We start from the raw sequence: 20,811 nt of genomic DNA on the forward strand, positions 1-20,811 counted from the left end.
AGTCTACTTATAAATGTGCCTAAGAGTCATCACCAGAAAAACTCTTTTATTGCTCAGATGTGGACTCTCTTTCTAAGCCAACTGGGAGTTAAACTCACTTCCCTTCCCCCTACATGGGACATAATTCCCAGGGGTGTAAGTCTCCCTGGCAACTTTGGATATGAATCCCTGTTATGAGACTGGACCCAGCATCATATAATTGAGAAAGCTTTCTAGACACAAAAGGGGAAGAGAAATGAAACAAAATAAAGTTTCAGTGACTGAGAGATTTTGAGAAATCATTCTGGCAGTTACTTTTATGCATTATATAGATATCCCTTCATATTTTTAGTGTATTAGAATAGCTAGAAGGAAATACCTGAAACCTGAATTGCAATCCAGTATCCTTGATTCTTGAAGATGATTATATAACTATATAGCTTGTATGCTGTGACTGTGTGATTGTGAAAACCTTGTGACTCACACTTCTTAATCCAGTCTATTGACAGAGAGTAGAAAAATAGGGGCAAAAATTAAATGAATAATGGGGAGGAGAAGGTGTCTGGGATGTTTTTGGTGTTCTTTTTAACTTTTAATTTTAGTTTTCATTATTTTTATTTTTATTTTTTGGAGTAACAAAAATGTTCACAAATTTTTTGTGGTGATGAATGCACAACTATATGATGATACTTTGAACAATTGTGCACTTTGGATGATTGTATGGTATATGAATATATCCCAATAAAATTGTGTAAAAAATTCTTTTATTTGTACATTTATTCAACATTGTTGTCCACTCTAGCCTTGGCTAAGTTATGAAATCCCTGACTTAACTTCTATATTTCCATCTGGTGTCATACATGCCCCCTGTCTAACTCTCCCAACCATACTCACATTTAGCTTTGCTCATTATACTTAAAATATTGTGCTACCATCACACATTATTGTGCTATCCATTTCTGAATCTTTACAATCAATTTTGTTAAACCTTCTATACTCCTTCGGCATCAAATGCTGAATCCATACCCACTTTCTATCACATGAAAGCCTGAGTTCTCAAATATAACTCTCAGAATGTTATCATTATATTTAGTTCACATTAGTGAGACCATATACAGTACTGCTCTTCTGGTTCTGGCTTTCTTTGCTCAACATAATGTCCTCAAAGTTCATCCTCATGTTGCTTGCATCATGAATTTATTCCATCTTACAGTTGCAGAATATTCCATCATAACTATATATCACATTTTGCTTACCCACTTATCAGTTGATAGACATTTGGGCTGTTCCTATCTATTTGCAATTGTGTATAATGCCACAATAAACATTGGTGTGCAAATGTCTATTTCTTTCCCTGCTCTCAGTTCTTACTGGTACATACCAACTAAAAGGATTTGTGGTGCATACAGCAGTTTTATGCTTAGTTTCCTGAGGAACCACCAAACTGCCTTCCAGAGTGGATGCACTATTCTACATTTCCTCCAAAGGTGAATAATATACCTTTTTCTCTACATTCCTTCCAGGACTTGTAGTTTTCTGTTTTTTTTTTTTTTTTTTTTGGTAATGGCCATTCTAGTGAGTGTGACATGATAGCTCATTGTGTTTTTTTAACAGTTTGCAAACAATTAAACTTTACTTGAACCATTAAAATTTGCAGGGTCAAACATTATTTTAAGATCTATTGGCAATGGAGTACAAATTTAGTACAGAGCAAATTATCAAGCAAAATGCTATATAAAATATGACTTACAATCAACTTTGAAAAAAGATATCTAACTGTTCACAGAAAAACAAATAAAAGCTAGGCACACATAATGAGAATGTAGAAATTAGCATATTTCTAACAAGCCATGTTTTTAAAATTCACATTAATACTATTATTAGGATCTGGAAGAGTGTATGATATATTGTCAAGGGTGTAAAGGAAACTTTCTCCTTGGTAGTATACAAATTATTTCATCAAATGAATATAAAGTAGTCATGAATTTAAAGTAATGATTATTCTTCCTGTTACTCCAATTTTTTATCTTTTGTTTCCTGTCTTATATCTCTCACCTATATTCAAGTTAAAAAAAGAACAAAGACAAGAGCAGCTCCAGACCAATGTAACCCTTTATTTCTGTATTGTAACCATTCAGAGAAAGAATATATGGCTTGGAATTGTTGGTCATCAGTTGGTGACAGCCTCCCTCTCCTGGATTAACTGTAAAAAGAGTTAGGTATCTTCTTAATGTTTGACCTGAATGGGGGAGGGTAGCCAAACAGTTTTGCATGCAATGAAAAGCTGATGTCACGTAGTGGCTTAGTACTGTAAACTTCACTTCAGCCAGACCCATGAAGCCTGTATCCACAGGCAAGACTGTTTTCTGCTTTTGCTTTTCAACCACTCAGATGTTGAAAAACCAGTCTTCTAAGTTCATCTCCAGTTCTTTAACTTTTGCCAACATGGTTTCAATCTATTTCAATCACACTGTATTAGGAAAAGGAAAATGAATGCAAAAATGTAATTTCTAGACATGTTTTTCAGCCTCATTTACTCTGTTTTTTTTTTTTTATTTTGTTGTAATGTTTGTTTACTTGAAGGGATATTAAAAGTAGAAATTTACTTTTCTTTCAATGAAATTCTCTGTTTTCCCAGCAAGAAATATTGTCCTATATCTCCACCAAATAAATCCCAATGGAAAAAACTAATAAAAGAGTTAATTTTGAAATTTGAAGTTGAGATACAATCCAATGATTTTTAGGACATCAGTGTCTCATCAATTATGCAAAGAGAACTCAGATAATTCTATTGGAACAACCACAAGTTTGATATCAGGTTATTGTTTAAATATATACTCAAAATTCCTATAAAAACAAAAAATACAAAAAATTTCAAAGACATAACATTGACTTATGTGATAATATCTTGTCTTACAAAGAAATTAATATACTTGAAGCCAATTCATATTAAAATTTACTTTCCTGATTTGGATCTTTTAGATGATTTTTCTGGAATAAAGAACAAAAAAATTCAAAATCATTTCTAAATATCCATTTCTTACAATAATTTAAATATTTGCATTATAACAGGATCATTTTTATAGCTTTGGCCATTCAAATAAGAGTTTTATCTTCTTAAGATGAAGTCTGAAACAAGTTGATTCCCTGGTTTATCAGTTTATTTCAAATTAAAAAAATTAATCTTTGGGAAAGTTAGAGATGAATCCTAAGAACAAAGATTCATTCACATATGTCTGAAAATATCTGACCACTAATTAATTCAAGAAATAATACAAAAATAGATGTCATGTTAAGATGCTTGAAATTATTCCTCTATATGCTAAAAGTAGAATCCAAGTCATGAGAACTAGCAGTGTCTCATGATTTCATTTCAAAGTTCATCATGGAATAATGGCGTATTCAACCCTCAAATTAATAATTTTTCACTGTTCATATCTCAGCCAATTATCTTTATATCAAGTATGAAATCACTGATTTCCCTGGCATTAGGGAACCTCTCTTTTTTATCATTATTAAGTCACTATTTAATATTTATTGTTGAGAATACTAGCTCTGCCACTCCACTGGATTCAACTTCTAAAAGTGTTCTCTATGATAAAATTCTCTGACAATGGAACACACAAGGGGATATCTGTTATACAATTTGAAAACTAGCACCACATATTTTTTGTTACACATTAGTTACCCTAAAATCTATGTATATTTCAACCACAAGTTTAACACATATTTCAGGGCTACCATTTGGTATGCAGATTTCTAAAAACATTATTGGAAATGTTCCAGATCATGTGTAATTAAGTAGAGGATGGCTCAACTGAAATTCAAACTAATTACAGGATACTAGTGTATTTAGAGAGTAATCAAGTAATTACTCAGCAGGAAAGAAAGAACACATAACCTTGAATAATATGCATCACTCCCTTTTCAATTGCTTACAGCTCTGTCTGTTCTGCATGAGTCTAACAAAAGCATTTTCACTTCTTTCTTCCTAAGACTACAAATGAGTGGCTTCTGCATGGGATCACTATTGTATAAAACACAGAATCCACTTGATCCCTTCCCAAGGAGTAGAAATTCTGTGATTTTAGATAGATGAAAATTGTAGTGCCATAATATATGGTGACTCCCTAGAGGTGTGAGGCATGAGTAGAGAAGGCTTTGCACTTTCCTGGAGTGGAATTAATTTTCAAGATAGTAGTCAAAATGAGCTCATGGGACAAAGAGATTGTGATAAGAGGCACAATTAGGCTTAAATTTGTGAGAATGAATATAATGATTTGGGGTTCATGAGTGTCAGTGCTGGAAAGTGCTAAAAGATTTCATAAAAACAGTGAGAGTTATAACTGGATTTGTAAAAATGTAAACTGTTCATGTAAGCAATATTGACTAATTTGCTTTTCTTTCCATTAAACTCACTGTTTTCCCAGCAGGGATACTTGTTGTGCTGGTTTGATTCTGTTATGTACCCCAGAAAAGCCTATGTTTTTAATCTCATCTTGCAGTGGACAGAAATATTGTAGGTGGGACCTTTTGATTAGATTGTTTCCATGAAGATGGGATCTTGCCAATTTAAGGTAGATCTTAATCCCCTTGCAGGAGTCCCTGTATGCTGCATGTCAAGAAAACAGATTTTTTGCAAGATCTGTTTAAATGGAACCACTGCCAGTATGGACATAAAGGGAGAGAAAAGGGACAGATTGAAGGAAAAAAAATGACCTCAAAGACAGAACCATGGAAGCCAAAGTCTTGAGAGAAGACACCTCAGGTGAGGAGAGCAGATCCACCCATGCACATAGAGGTTGAGTTTGTCCCAGAGTACAAAGAGGATGGAGCACATTCCCTGGGGATTGGGGAGAGTCTAACCACCACCCCACTGTTTGGAAAGGGGAGAGCCTGTGCCTCAGAGATGACAGAAACTCCAGGTTCTGCCCTAATGCTTGAGAAGGCTGGGATTGAAAACAAGGTAGTCTCCCCAATGCTTGGATAAGTTGGAGCAAACACCTCAGCATTTGGAGAGAAGAGTCACTGTGCAAGCCCTTGGGAAGGGTGAGACTGCCATTCTCTCAAGCTCTGAGGATAAAATTCTATAAATGACTCTCAATCTTGAAATCTAATGGAGTTTTCCCTGCAGGTTTTGGGAACTTTCTTTCCAATTTCTCCCTATGGCAATGGAAATGTTAATCCTATGATTGACTCTCCTTTGTACATTGGAAACAGATAACTTGTTCTAAGTTTCACAGATCCACAAACAGGAGAATTTTGCCCTAGGACAAACCACACGTGTAAATGATTTTGATGACTTTGTACTTAATATTGTACTGAAATAACTTAAGGCTTTTGTGATATTCTGATAGAATGAATATATTTTGCATATGGAAAGAACATGCCTTTGGGGGTTCAGGGGGTAGAGTGTGCTGGCTTGGGTCTGTAATATACCCCAGCCTATGTTCTCTTAATCCAATCTTGTGGGAGCAGATCTACTTTTGGTTGGGACATTCGATTAGGATGTATCAATGGAGTTGTTGCATCACCCATTAAAGGTGGATCTTAATCCCCTTGTTGGAGTACTCTTTGAGAGAACAAAATGCAGTGACATTTTGTGGAGAGCTGAGAGAAGCTTAGAGAGAAGCCCAGAGACATTTTGGAGAAAGCCACTGAAGCCAGAAGCTAAACCTGGGAGATAAGATCAGCAGAGCCAGTCTGTGACATCCTATGTGACAGAGGATCCCCAGATACCATCAGCCTTTCTTCAAAGCATGTATCATCTTGTTGATGCCTTAATTGGGAACATTTTCATGGACCTACAATTGTAAATTTGTCAATTAATTAACCCCTATTCTAAAAGCCAATCCATTTATGTATATTGCATTCCAACAGCTTTAGCAAACCAAAACACTTGTCCTATGTTTCCACTGTATTGATCCCATGAGAACAAACTAAGGAACTATAGAGTCCCTCCTATTCAACCCATTAGTACACAGAATGAAAGAAGGAACTGGTTTTTTCTACTTTACTAACTGCATTATCAGGCCTTCAGAAAATATCACATTGAGTAGAAAAGTCTATATTTTGTCATGGTAGAAACAAAAGAAAAATAGGAAATTATGTAATAAATACTGGAGAAATGTTTCCACTAGGTTACAGAAATCATTCAACTGAATATTACATATAGAATTTGCAGCTTTGAGCCTGTGTGACCAATAAATTGAAGACAACAAGGAAAAGAAGAAGCAGATTTAGTAGTTATAGTAGAAGAAGGGGAAAGAAGTAAAAGAGTAGAAGAAGATGAGGAGGAGAGCAGAGGAGGAGAGATGGGGAAGAAGAGGCAAGTGGTGTGGAGGATGAGGATGAAGAGATGATTGGAAGAAATCAGATTATTTTAAAATTCATTTTTATTTTGATATATTCACATACTATGCAGTCATAGAAAGTGTACATTCAGTTGTTCACAGTACCATTATGTAGCTGTGTTCATCACCAAAATTAATTTTTGAACATTTTCATTACCACACACACAAAAATAATAAGAATGAAAACTAAAGTGAAAAAGAACAATTAAAGTTATAAAGAACACTGGGTGCCTCCCCCATCCCCCATTTTTCTACTCATCCATCCATACACTGGACAAAGAGGAGTGTGGTCCATAGGGCTTTCCCAATCACATTGTCACCCTTCATAAGCTACATTTTTACACAATCATCTTCAATATTCATGCATTCTGGGTTGTAGTTTGATAGTTTCAAATATTTACTGCTAGTTATTCCAATTCATTAGAAACTAAAAATGGTTGTCTATATTGTGTGTAAGAGTGTCCCCGAGTGACCTCTTGGCTCCTTTTGGAATCTCTCTGCCACTGAAGCTTATTTCATTTCCTTTCACATCTCCCTTCTGGTCAAGAAGATGTTCTCCATCCCACAATGCCAGGTCTAGATTCCTCCCTGGGAGTCTTATTCCATGTTGCCAGGGAGATTTACTTCCATAGGTGTCAGATTCCACATGGGGGGAGGGCAGTGATTTCACCTGCCAAGTGGGCTTAGCTAGAGAGAGAGGGCCACATCTGAGCAACAAAGAGGCAATTGGGAGGAGGCTCTCAGGCACAATTATAGGGAGGCCTAGCCTCTCCTTTGCAGCAACACTCTTTCCAAGGGCAAGTCCTGTGGTAAAGGGCACAGCCCATCAAACCACCAATCTGCTATTTCTGTGAGCACATCAGCAACCATCAAGGGAGGAAGCCCAACACCCCTGCATTCTCCACCAGCTCCTCAAAGGGGCTCTGCATATTTTTTCATTGTTTTATTCTTTTAACTAACTCTTTTTTAAAATTAACTATATCAAAAAAATTTTAAAATACAACAAAAAACATTTCAAACAAACCATAACAAGGGAGTAAGAAAAAGACGGCTAACCTAAAATCACTACTTCACTTCCAACATGTTCCTACTCTACCCCAAGAAAATAACCTAATATAGCAACATTTCTGTGAACTTGTTCCTAACATAGCCATCAGAAATTAACAAACCATAGTCATTCCTGGCCATTCCCAGAACATTAAATTTACCCATGATAGCTTATCTGTTCTTAATGTGTTGTTGTTCCCCCTTCCTTATTGGTTCTCTATAGCTAGTTCTCCTACATTCTACATTATAAACCATTTATTTTACATTTTTTCAATGTTTACATTAGTGGTAGCATATAGTATTTCTCTTTTTGTGCCTGGCTTAGTTTGCTCAACATTATGTCTTCAAGGTTCATCCATGTTGTCATATGTTTCATGACATCATTCCTTCTTACTGTTGCATAGCATTCAATCATGTTTCTATACCACATTTTATTCATTCACTCATCTGTTGAAGGACATTTGGGTTGTTTCCATCTCTTGGCAACTGAGAATAATGTTTCTATGAACATTGGCATGCAGATATCTGTTGCTGTCACTGCTTTCAGACCTTCTGGGTATATACTGAGAAATGCAATCACTGGATCAAAGGGTAAATCTATATTTGGTTTTCTAAGGAAGTGCCAGACTGACTTCCAGAGTGGCTGAACCATTACATGGTCCCACCAACAATGAATAAGTGTTACAATTTCTCCACATCCTCTCTAGAATTTATAGTTTCCTGTTTGCTTAATGGCAGCCATTCTAATTGGTGTGAGATGGTATCTCATTGTGGTCTTAATTTGCATCTCTCTAATAGCTAGCAAAGCTGAACATTTAGAAAGCAGATTTTAAATGTCAACTAATTATTTCTGTTATACCTGCAGAAAATTTGATGTTTCATTACATGTTTAAAGTGCAGAACTATAAACCAGATAGATCTTGTCCTGGCAACTGTGTAGTTATCCAGAAAGGAGATATTGGAAACACAGCAGTTAATAAGATTTTAAAGGAATTTCTTGTATTTGACATGTAGAAATTGGAAAATAATATAACTTTTCAGGAACATGCCAGAAAGGTGAGATGAAAACAGCTAAAAAATCAGAATACCGAAGAGAGACAACCCCTCAAAGAGGAGTTGGGGCAAATAAACAGTTTCACTTTTTGTCAAAGGCTAGAGAAAGGCATGGCCATCATATAAGCACATAAAAAGAATACAGACAAATAATAAAGAATAGTTAAAGCCAAGACAAGGCAAGAGTGTCAGCTGGGAAAAGCAGCAAGTTCTAAAATCAAGAGGTTTGCATTCATTCTCAATATCTTCACTACAGGTCTTCTCTAAGTGCTCATGGAAAAGACAGGAAGCAGGCTGGGAGTTCTTCAGACAGTGTCACTGTGCAACCTTAAAATACAAATATTGTCCTCTTCTCCTACTAAATCAGGAACTGTTTTTACTTTACAAATTAGAGCTTTATTCTTACTTTAGTCTGCCCAAATGATTGATAAAATTTGAGATACCCAATCATAGAATTGTTCATGCTTTCTAGCAGAATCCAATCAAATAGGAAACTTTGCTTTCTTATACCATCTCCCTAGGTAACCCATCAAAGTTTAAAGCTTGTAATAGTGCTTTCCTAAAACCTTCTTAGAAATTGCGCATTTTCTCATTACATATGTTCTTCCTCACTGCAGTGAGAAATTGTTCAACAACAGGTGTTGTTGGTGGTCTTTGGCTAATGAGAATTGACAATTACTAGGTTTAAGTATCTAACATAGAGGATAAAAACAAGTATGAATACATGAGAAATTGAATCTATTTTGTAGTGTCCTATGAAATGCTGGAAATATAATTTTTAAAAGCACACACACACACATACACACACCCACAATATAAGAAACAAAGAATTTCATGAACAGGATCATCAGCAGAGTCAGTACAACTGACAAAGAATTTGTGAACTTGAAGAAAAGCCAATAGAAATTAACCAAAAAGAAAAGACATTTTTTAAGTGTAAGGAATAATATCCAAGTGTTGTGGGACAAATATCAAACTTTTAATGTACATATACTTGAAGTACTATGGTAAGAATAGACAGGTAGTGAATTCAAAAAATATATATATTAGAGGAGATAATGACCAAAGTTTTCTAAAAATAAGGAAACACATCAAACAGCAGGTCTACATATGTTAGAAAACTTCATGAAAGACAACCACAAATAACAAATCAACCAAGCAAAACATATATTTCATCTTGCCGTCGAAAAATCTAAGACAAGTAGAAAATTTTGAAGGTCACTAGAGGAAAATATGTGCTATATAAAGAAGAGAAACCATGCAAGGTATATTAATCCTGTCATAAAAATATTAAAAGTCAGAAAATAATGGAGAAACATGCTTAAAATACTGACAGAATATAACTGTCATTGCAAAATCCAATACACACTAAAATCTCTTTTACCTGTAAAAGCAAACTTTAAAAAATAAGGAATTGTAACACCACACAAACAGAGACAAATTATTTATAGCCAGCAGACTTGTGCTCCCAAATTTTCCAGCAGAAGGAATAAGATAGTAGAAATAACTTTCATCTGCTGAAAGAAATAACAGTGAAAATGAAAAAGTCAAAGGAAAAAAGCAGGAATTGGATTTTTAAAAAATTAATTGCTCTAAAAATAAATAACTAATGAAACTAGGTTGATTCATTGTGGGCCTTCAACCATATAAAGAAGAAAAGTTTATGACATAATTAGCACAAATAAAGCATAGTTAATAAAAAAGACCACAAAGATGGAAAGAGCCTATGAATATTAGAAAAGACAAATGCACTTTCATGATTAGTGATAACACAAAAAGGCATTCAATTAAAAATAAATGCTTGTGAAGGATTTACCTCTAATTATAAACAGAAACAAAGAGGAACAGCAGTAAATAAAGATTATATAAACATTTATTTCAAAAGAAAATATGCTACATCAAAGTAATTTTACTTGCTATTGACATGTTATATGGCACAATTTTAAAAAATAAATTGAGAAAGTATAAATATGAGGCAGATTTAAAGTATTTGAATAAATTAAATAGTTCTTAATTAGCAGAATATTTTTAAACACTTTACTCCTGAAATGATGTTGAACTTTATTTTAAACTTTCCAAAAACCTTTAGGAAAAATAACTAGATATAATTTTACAGAGAAAGCCTTATTATAAATTTAAAAAAATAACAAATTTTATAAACCTATAGTTTGGAGGCAAACAATAAATCTAATTAAAGCTACAAAAGTTTAAATAAGCAAAAAATCAAACTCTTGAAAACTGAAAAATACTTTTAAAAATAATCCTTGAACAGCAGACAACTAAAATTGCATTGTCAGATTATTAGAGGATATATTCTTGTAAAAGAAACTTTAACACTTTACCTTTCTAAAATTTAAGAGATGCCAGAAAATACTGATACTGATCAAAAGTAGTAGGTTCTCTGCCTGATGTGCTCACATGACCAATTCCTGAGACACTGGGGTTTCAAAGAGTTTATTGCTAAGCACAAAGCAGTAGATCAGATGTCCTATTGGCCTTAAAATCTGTCTCCCATGACTGCAGTAACTCTGATAGTCTTATAGTGTCAAAAGATAGGCAGGATTTAGAGTAATGAGCACAATGACTCTAAGTGATGTAATTAGAGGTGATCTAATCACTGAGCCTATGTAGATTGATTAAATGCTTAGCAATATAATTCAGGAATTGGGATGGATTTTAGTTCTGGGCTGACAAAATTTCTTTCATTATTAAACATTAGGGGCTGTCTTTTGTGATCATAATATTCTAATGTTGGAAAACTGGGTTTGAGGGTCAAATGAGGGCCAGTCACAAGGCTTTTAAAATTACAAGATAAAGACTATGTAGTTATACAATCATTTCAAAAATCAAGGCAGCTGGGTTACTGCCTTGACCTTTAGAAGCACACACCTTGATTTTTAAAAGCCTTGATTTTTAAAAGCACATACACACATACACACACAATATGAGAAACAAAGAATTTCATGAACAGGATCATCAGCAGAGTCAGTACAACTGACAAAGAATTTGTGAACTTGAAGAAAAGCCAATAGAAATTAACCAAAAAGAAAAGACATTTTTTAAGTGTAGGGAATAATATCCAAGTGTTGTGGGGCAAATATCAAACTTTTAATGTACATATAGTTGAAGTACCATGGTAAGAATAGAGGATCTCTCTATTGTAGGAATAGAGAGATTCAGGGATTTTGGGTATTTCCCTCTGACTATTGTAATACACTAGAAAGTAAAAGTGAAATATCTATATATTGCTTCAATAATCATAATCATTTGTTAAATCCTAACTTCTCAGTTACAATATTAATTCCTTGAAAATTCAGTTTTTAACTTTTCTTTATTAAATTTTTTAAAACAAATGATCTGTCATCTGAGAAATAACAAACTATGCTGCAAAGTAATAAAGGTACATATTTGGGGTTACAGAATTTCAGTTCTGAGAGCACAGATTCAGGTAACAAACCCAATTATGTTCCACCTTGATTTTCCAGGCAAGAATTTTTAAAGGAAAAGAAGACTACAGAAGTTGTTTGTGGTTGGTAGATATTTGCTGCACTCCAATTATCTTTCAGATTAGATAAGTAATTTAATTCTTTATTTTGGGATTTGTTTCTGGTGTCCAGATATCTTTAGGGTTTTTGGAATGTTATTGCTTGAGCCTTTGGATACTGTATCAGTTTGAGAAATTTGCATAAATGAACCTTGAGAATGACCTCCTGACTCCATGTGAATTCTCTCAGCTGCAGAAACTCTGTTTTGTTTTAATTCTTTTAACAGCACCAAGCATTACTTTCAAGATTTATTTATTCTTAAGGAACTTTAAAAAACTATAGAAATCAAGACGAAGGAAATGATTTCATGAAATACATGTAATTTAAAATTAATGATGTAGTTCATGCAGCTTATTCACTCAACACAGATAATAAAGTTTTTCAAATATTTAGCAGATAGACATCAAACAGATATGGCTGCATCCAAATATTAAACCGAAATTTACAAAATTTCAGGTACAAAAAAGCTTTACAAGACAGTCTTTATTTTACTAATTTAGACAAGAACATAGTCATCTCACAGGTTTAAATGGCAAAGGAATACTCAAAGTTTGTACTGATAAATGAAAAGAAAGAGCTACAAAAGATTACAAAGAAAATAACCAAAATTTGTTCATATATGTAATATATACATGCACATACATAATTGTAAGCCTGGGAGAATATGCACAAAACTTCCAGTAATTGTTGCGGCATTTCTATTTTGTTCAATATTTTTTCAATATTTCAAAGTTTTCTAATGTTATTGGCCACCATTGATTTTTACTGAATCAATTGCTTCACATTCCTCATCTGATTAAATGTTTACAGTAACTCTAGGGATTTGGAATTAGTGTTTATCTTGTATACTTGAGGAAAATGAGGCTTAAGTTATCAGTGACTTAGTAGAGTTAAATAGCAAAGACTGGGAGCAGATCTAGAATCTAAACCTGGAATGTCTGATTCCAAGGTATGAGCTTTCAACCATTCTGCTATGTATCTTCTCTATATAGTATATGATTTGTGTTTGTGAACTATCATTGTGCCAAAATGTAGCTATTTTCCATAATAAAATTCTGTGAAATTGGAACATGCATGAGGATTTATGTGCTGTAATTTAAAATACATTTTGTTATTTTGCACAAAGTTCATCTTTAAAAGCACATATTTAGATGACATATTTCCATTTTTCAAATTGATTTCTAAAACCATATTCCTAGAAATATGCAAGATCATGTTTGGCTAAATAAAGAATGGTTCAACAGGAATACAAGCAAAATAATGATCCATGTATTTTAGAGAGAATCCAAGTAATTACCCAAAAATACAGAAAACAAAACAACAACAACAAAAAATGTGCCTGAATGTCCAGTGTTGCTATCTTTTCAATTGCCTGGAGCCCTCTCTCTTCTGCATGATTCTAATGAGAGCATTTTTCACCTTTGTTCCTAAGACTATAAATGAGTGGATTCAGCATGGGGATCACTATAGTATAAAACACAGAGGCCACTTGATCTTTTCCCAAGGAGTAGGAATTCTTTGGCTTTAAATAGGTAAAAATCATAGTGCCATAAAAGATAGTAACTCCCAGGAGGTGGGAGGCACAGGTAGAGAAGGCTTTGTGTTTTCCTGAAGCAGAATTAATTTTCAAGATAGTAGAAAGAATGGACATGTAGGACAGAGAGATTGTGATAAGAGATACCATTAAGGTGGAGCCAGCCACAATGAATATCATGATTTCAGTGTTATAAGTGTCAGTGCAGGAAAGGGCTAAAATTGGGGATGTGTCACAGAAAAAGTGGGGAATTACATGGGATTTGCAGAATTGCAAACTTTCATGCAAAGAACATTGACCAAAGAGTCTGTACAGCCAATCACATAGGACCCAGTGATGAGGGCAGAGCAGAGTCTTGTGGACATAACAACTGGGTAATGAAGAGGGTTGCAGATAGCTACGTAGCGGTCATAGGCCATTGCAGACAGAAGGAAACACTCAGTGGCACCCAAGAAGATAAAAAAGGACATCTGAGTGAAGCAGGCTGTGAATGAAATAATTTTGTTGGAAGTCAGTAGGTTCTCTAAGGTTTTAGGTGTGATGACCGTTGAGTAACAGAGGTCAATGAATGAGAGCTGACTGAGGAATAAATACATGGGGGTGTGAAGCTGGAGATCCAGGTGAATTATCAGTATCATCCCTGCATTCCCCAGCATGGTAGCCAAGTATATCAGGAGAAATAGCACAAAGAGGACATGTTGGATCTCTTCAGAGTCTGTCAATCCCATAAGGATGAAGTCAAATTTCTTCCAAAATTACATTTCCAATATATGTACATTGCTTTTGGATTTGAATTCCATCAATTCTATATTTCTATTTCTATAAATCCTGCAATTATTTAGGTGAGGCCTATGTGCTATGTATGCACAAATGCATATTCTTCTAAAAATGTCTCCAATTTATTTGATCCGAATAAAACCCTTTAGTTTTGATAATGATACTTACCATAAGCAGAAGGTGGTGAAAATGTTTCTTCCAATAGAATCTGCTAGAAATTTGTCACCCTCATATTTTTTCATAAATAAAATATGTAAACAAAATAAGGACCTGAAAATTACTGAGACAAAATATTTGTTCCCTTTTAGATACATTAGTTTCAGTTTTTTGTCCATACATTTTTGTTGTACCCTGTGATAAGATAAGTCAAACCTAAAAATTTTCTCAGGTCTTGTTCAAATGGAAAGTCTCCTGGAAATTATGTCCCACAAATATCCCAAGGGGCTCCTATGAATATAAGCAGAAAATATTATCCCTTGCCTTTCGCTCTGGTAGTGCCACAACTTTATATTGAAGATTGCAAATAATGCAACATTTGGTCATACCTGGGGACCAATTACCAAGGAAGATTGTTTGGCATGATTCCCAGGATAAAAGTTCAAGGACCAATGCATCCATGTCAGGTATGTGACAGAGAGTTGCCTTCCCCCTAAGAGCCACATTATGTTGAGCATGATTGGTATTTCTTTGTGATGCTCTAATTTTTTGACTGTGTAACATGGAAGGTATTTCTAGAGAAATACTTAGTTATGATGTGGCAGAAAGTTTGTATCTTTAACCACCAGGGATAGAATAGCACATTTTTCACAATGAACTGTTTTATAATCAAAACTAGGACACTATTATGGGAGTAAACACTATTTCTCACACAAAAATTTAATACAACAAAATCCAAAGAAGAAAATAAAAATCATTCATAATTGCTGTTAATCTTTACACATATATTCTTCCAATTACTTTACTACCCTTATATAATGTTTACTTATGTATTTGCATAATTTTATCATGCTGTATTTTCAGTAACATTCTGTTATCATGAAATAATTATGTTACACCTTGATCTAAGTTAAATTAGCCTTTTGTAAAACCCACAGTTTCATGTATTTGGCATTGGGTTCATGCCCTAGAAGGAGTGTGCTGAGGTCTCACATGGAAAATGGCATAGTCTCTTCATTCTGGTTTGGCTGAACCACTTAATTCATCTACATAGCAGACATATATTTTTATTCATCTATAACAATATTTTTGCAACTTTTAAAATAATTGTAGTATACTTGGTTTTTATTTTATTAAAAGAAAAATGAGAGGAGAAAGTAATAATAATTTGAGACTTGTAATTTTTAATTTATGAAATGGCTAAAACTCAGTTTCTCTAAACATATCCAGTGCAAATACTGTCTTGTGAATTTTGCATTAATTAAAAGTAATGAAATCAACTTTCTTGTAGATTTAGAAGTAACTTTTACAGGAAAAACTGTTCACACTCTAGAATTCCAGGAGAAAAAAATGTTGGTATGGTTAAAGAAGTCAGAAAATAAAATGTCTATGATGAACTTTTGGAAATGCAATTTTTATTTTCATCAAAATTTAGTGATGCTGAGACAGGTTGCTTTGGAGACTAAAATAACAGCATCAATTTATTTGACAGAGATAACCTTGATTTAAGCAAAATGAGAGTCAAAGGTGATTTTCTAAGTTAATGTCACCTTAAAAGGCACTGCTTACTCCTTGCAAAAATCGCCATTGCGCTTGGCTAATGCATACATCCGCAAGTCTCACTCCCTAAAATGGCACAGTTTCACTCCCTTCCTCTCAGGGCTTTAATGTTTACTTTGCAGTCATTACCGGTTGAGGGGGAAGGGGACTCTCTTGTTATAGATTAAGGGGAGGGAGCCCACTTCATACTCAATATAAGGACGTAGGAAAAATAAAGCTGTAGAATTGTCACATGAACATTATTTCTTACCTTAATTTGAATTGTTCATTAAATACAGACATTATTTAAGAGAGAACACCGGATTTTGTATTTTAAATTTGTATATTGCATTTCTTTTTTATGACTGAAGTGCAATATAACTTCTCAGGTAGGATTCTCTCTCACAATAGACAGAGGAAGAACAGTAAATTTCATTCAATGTATCCTACCCTTCTAATTTCTTCTCAACTGTGTCTTGTTTCATAAAACATATTATTTGGCTTTAATTTTTTGTTTTTTTTTAATTAAAATTATGTGTTAATTTTACATGTTTATGCATATTATCATATTAGATCACAAAAATGAATAGAAAATAGAGAAATAATGCAGAACAAAACAAGTAAAAACACATCTGAGATTTCTAACCAAGTTATTATTTTGACTTATTTTCAGGTACCAGGCTCACAGTTCTGGGTTTAATTTAATTTTCTCTGCCTTATGGACAAAGCAAAAGTTTTGTAGTAGATCAGTGCTTCTCAACCAGGGTGATTTTGTTCTCCCATCGGGCATTTGGTAATATTTGAAAATATCTTTAATAGGCAGCATGCTACTGTCATCTAGTGGGTAGAGGCAAGGGATGCTGCTAAACTTCTGGTGATAAAAGAGAAGATTTTCATGCAGTTTAAGATCTCACAACTTTTATAATTTATGAATCAGGCAATATCCCATTCAGAAAGTACAAGGAAGCTCTATCAAGGGTGTGGAAAGGAAAAGCTCATATAGGACAAATGCAGGAAGCAAGTGAAGAAATGTTATGATTGGCTAACATTGTTTCCCTTTTACCTAAGGAGTCTTACAAGGTGGGGAACAGTTGGTTGCTTAGGAATGAGGAAGTTAGCAGGCAAGTTGAGTATTTACAGTAAAGAGAAACTAGCTTAGGTTTTTGGTTTTGCTGATGTGGGGCTTAGCCTGGGTACCTCCATAATGAGCTTACTAGATTCTTTTTATCAGTTACAATACAAAGGATAGCCCTCAACAAAGAATAACCTGGCCCCAAATGACAATAGCACTACTTTTGAGAAACCTGGGGATAGAAGAACTTTTAACAGTTTTAATAGTTTTCCAATCCATTAGACTTTCATAAACTTAGGCTAATTTATTTCAGAAAATGAAAAATAAATCTTACATTTGGTAGCTCCCTGTAGAGAAGCTGGTGTGCTACTTCTTACAATTTGATGAGTCTTAACACAATGAATGAATAACCAAAGAGATCATGTTTTTAACAGGAGAGTACACAAAAATTTCAGGAACAGTTCAATATACTCTATAAATTTCATTTTTAAGGTACAGATAAATGGCATTTTCCAGTTCACCTGTACTCTGACAAAGTTTTTGTAGGAGAGTGCAGAATTTAATATGACAAATAGTCACTCAGCTGAATTTTCAGCTCTGGCAACATCCCAGAATATTTAGATTTCTTTACAGACATTTCAAAAATGTGTATTTTCTTACAGAGGATTAAATCTTAAATGTTATCTTAAAAGCAAACAGTAATAGAATACTGGTAAAATAGCCAATAATTACTACTATGTGTCAGGGACTCTTCTAAAAACTTTACATATTTTCTAGGTGATTTAAACATTTTAGTTTGTTTAATCCTCAAATTATAATTTTACTAAGTATAATTTCATAATTTTAGTTCAATTAATCCTCAAAACAACTTTATTCACTGGGCAGTATCTTACTGTCTCCATTTATAGAGGACACTAGTCACTCGAATATATATTTCATTTTCATACCAAATTTGTCTCAATTTTCATGTTAAATTAACAATGGGAGAATATTCAGTATAACTAATCCAGTCATTTTTATTTTAATAATTACTGCAAAACACAAATGTTATACATTCAGATGTAAACAATTTATCATTCAACTTTGTCATGAGAGTCTCTTTCAGAGACTGTAAGATCAAAATCAACCACAGAAAACATCTAATAATCTCATGATTCAACAAGATTGCAGAGAAAAACTGCTTGCACTTCAACTGGTTTGCATTGTCAATTTACAGAATAAAATTACCAGAACAATTTTTTTACATCTCCTTGAAGATAGAACCTAAAAGAAAATGTCAGTAACATATATGTGGAAATAGTAATTTATGGAATTTATACTCTTGATGATTTTCACAGTCTTGTTTGATTTTCACAAATACCCATTGTGAATGGGAGTTGAGATCTTTTCCAGCAAATCAATCTAGCACAAAGAGAGATATTGTGGTTTATCTTCACTCTGACCTAATATCAAAGAGGCTGTTATCATTTACCTTCTCTGATTTCCTAAAAGCCAATGAACCCCTCCCCTACCACTACTACCACTACCCATCATTAATAATATCAACCTTCCCTAATGATAAATGTTCTATAAGTAGAGAATACAAACACAGAGGGCTGAATCTAACCATTCATCTATCTATCCATCCAACCACACACATATTAATCTATCTTCTTAACACATATTAATGAGGACATGCAATGTACCATGTTCTTTATATTTGTTTGAAAATAAACCAATAATACATGTCCCATGCTGCCAAGGATATTATAATCTGGGTAGGTTAACAGACAAGTCAACAGATACCTTCAATGCAATATGATAAAGAATATAGTAAGTCCAAAGTATTTCAGGACACTGAATGAGCAATGAAGTTTCCCTTTTTAAATTCAGGAATGTTTACAGAGTAGAAGGATTTGGAAGAGAATGGCTGCTGGAAGAGGGGACAGAACATTTTATCATGTTGATGAAAAGGTCTTTTACTTCTGGCAAATGGTGATAATTTAAAATAATTGGAGCATGAGGTATGTATGGTATATTTTTACATTATGAGATTGGAAGAGAAGGGTAAGCCTGTACATTTGAAATTATTTACATTATCATTTGTTTGAAAATCCAGTTTCTTTCCAAAAGTTTTTTAAGAACATTTTTCATATCCTTGTTTCTGAAACTGAAGATCATTGGGTTAAACATGTGAAAGACAATTGTACAAAACAATGCAACAAACTTTTCAGTGTCTAGAGCATAATTGGTCATGGGATGTGAGTACATAAATAGGAGGATCCCATAAAATAAGGTGACTGCTATGAAATGGGAAGCACAGATGGAGAATGTTTTGCTTCTGCATCCTTGGGACTTGAAGCTCAGAACAATGATGAAGATGCAGAAATACGAGACAAATATCACCATGAAATTGCTCATCTGGATGAAGCTACCAAAGACAAGAGAACAGAAGCTCCTTGAGATGCATATCTGCATATGATAAAGTCAGGAGAAGTGGGAAATCAAAGATAAAATGCTTGACTAGATTGAAACCACAAAATTGCAGCCTGAATGTGAGGCAGACATGCACCAGTGAAGTCATACTTCCACTAAAATATGGCAACACAATGAAACAGAGACAGTCTCTCCTAGACATAAGTGGAATGAAATAATGGGTTACAGATGGCTGCATAATGGTCATATGCCATTGCTGCCAGGATAATGTACTTGGAATCAGCAAAACAAGTAAAGAAAAATATTTGTAGTGCACAACCATAGGGAGAGATACTCTTCTTGGATGCTAAGCAATTCACTAGCATTTTATGAGTGAATGCCATAGAATAGCTGATATCCAAGAAAGACAAGTTGCTAAGAATATAACACATGGGGCGTGAAGGCTTGAATTGATATTAATTAAGATCATTAAGCTCATATTTCCCACCACAATTAATGTGTATCCTATGAGAAATACCAGGAATAGTGTGACTTTGAGATGTAGATACTCTGAATCCAACAAATATAAACTCAGTTGGCATGGTGTAATTGCTCTCCAACATCTTGGTTATTTTCCTTTTCTCATCCAAGATAGATGGTATTAAAAGATGTGATTTGACTTGGGTGAACAATGGATCAGGAATGCCTTTATTCTTCCTTCCTAGAAAGCAAATAGATTAATAAAATCATAGCTATGGCATTTTCTGTGATGTATTTTTGTTTATTTGTTTTTGTAGTTTTCTTTAAAGGAGGTAATCAGAAATACCATCAGAAGATGGCATTTCATGATTCAGTAACTCTTTAAAAGCTGTGTGCATTAGGAAATCATATTAGTACCTTTCAGTCTGAAAAGGAATAAATGAAGCTCATTTGATGAGACCTGGTAGAATTATAAGAATAGGCAGAATCTTTAGAGGAAAACCTCCATTTTTCCAATCTTAAAGCCACATCCTTCAATGTAAAGGAGGGTATACTTGATAAAAATTCTGGGGAAAAAATACCCTCAGATAAACAAAATAATCCTACAGTAGAAAATCTGTGATCTTGGGAAGTAGCTTAACCTAATACTTAAAATTTGGTTGTTGTACAAGAGATGATGGGGTTGGTTCAAATCTTGACTTTGCCACTTACTGTGACCTTTTAAAGTTACTTAACAACTTTGTGATGGTGAAAGCATTAAATAAATTAGTATTTGTAAACCATTTCTGTAACTGCAACATATTAAGAATCATATGAGTATTTATTAAAATTAAATATATTAAAATCAGACCTTCGTGTTTCTGTTTTTCTTGTTGTCTAAAT

The 20,811-nt window shown here is 33.9% G+C and overlaps 2 pseudogenes; both read right to left on the reverse strand.

Moving 5' to 3' along the window:
• Window positions 1-13,333: 13,333 nt before the first annotated feature.
• Window positions 13,334-14,902, reverse strand: LOC119536698 (annotated as a pseudogene).
• Window positions 14,903-19,161: 4,259 nt separating this feature from the next.
• On the reverse strand, window positions 19,162-20,072 carry LOC119535817 (annotated as a pseudogene).
• Window positions 20,073-20,811: the final 739 nt, after the last annotated feature.

This window comes from Choloepus didactylus, chromosome 6 (assembly GCF_015220235.1).
Source record: "Choloepus didactylus isolate mChoDid1 chromosome 6, mChoDid1.pri, whole genome shotgun sequence".
Taxonomy (NCBI): Eukaryota; Metazoa; Chordata; class Mammalia; order Pilosa; family Megalonychidae; genus Choloepus; species Choloepus didactylus.